Below are 889 nucleotides of genomic sequence, written 5' to 3'. Positions count from 1 at the left end.
CACCTCACACTGGTCAGAATGCCCATCATCAAAAAGTCTACAAATAACAAATGCTGCAGAGGGTGTGGAGGAAAGGGAACCCTCCTACAATGTTGGTGGGAATGAAAATTGGTACAACCACTATGAAGAACTTTATAAAGGTTCCTTAAGAAACTAAATATAGATCTATCATATGATCCAGCAATCCCCACTCCTGGGCACATATCTGGAGAAAACCATAATTTGAAAAGATACATGCATCTCAATGTTCACGATGGCACTGTTTACAGTAGTGAAGACATGGAGGCAACCTGAATGTCCATCGACAGATAAATGCACAGTGAAGATGTGGTACAGATATATGGTGGAATATTACTCAGCCATTAAAAATGAAATAATGCCATTTGCAGCAACATGGCTGGACCTGGAGATGATCGTACTAAGTGAAGTACGTCAGACAGAGATAAGTATCATATGGTATCACTTATTCATGGAATCTAAAAAAATCAGCATAAATGAACTTATTTATAAAACAGAAAAACACTTTGAAAACAAATTTGTGGCTACCCATGGGGAGAGGTCAGGGGAGGGATAAATTAGGAGTTTGGGATTAGCATATTTCCACTACTATATATATAATAGATAATCAACAAAGACCTACTGTGTAACACAGGGAACTAAACTCATTCTTCTCTAATAATCTATATGGGACAAGAAACTGTTAAGGATAGATATGGGTACGTATATAACTGAATCACTTTCCTGTACACCTGAAATTAACACAACATTGTAAATCAACTATAATACAAACATTAAAATAAAAAATAAAGTGATATAGACCCAAGGTTGATAATAACAACAAAAAAATGATGAAATAACACTCAAAAAGTAAATAATACTAAATGTTTGA

The sequence above is a fragment of the Bison bison genome, unplaced genomic scaffold (genome assembly GCF_000754665.1).
Source record: "Bison bison bison isolate TAMUID 2011002044 unplaced genomic scaffold, Bison_UMD1.0 scf7180017853177, whole genome shotgun sequence".
Lineage (NCBI taxonomy): Eukaryota > Metazoa > Chordata > Mammalia > Artiodactyla > Bovidae > Bison > Bison bison.
This window is presented reverse-complemented; position numbering follows the sequence as displayed.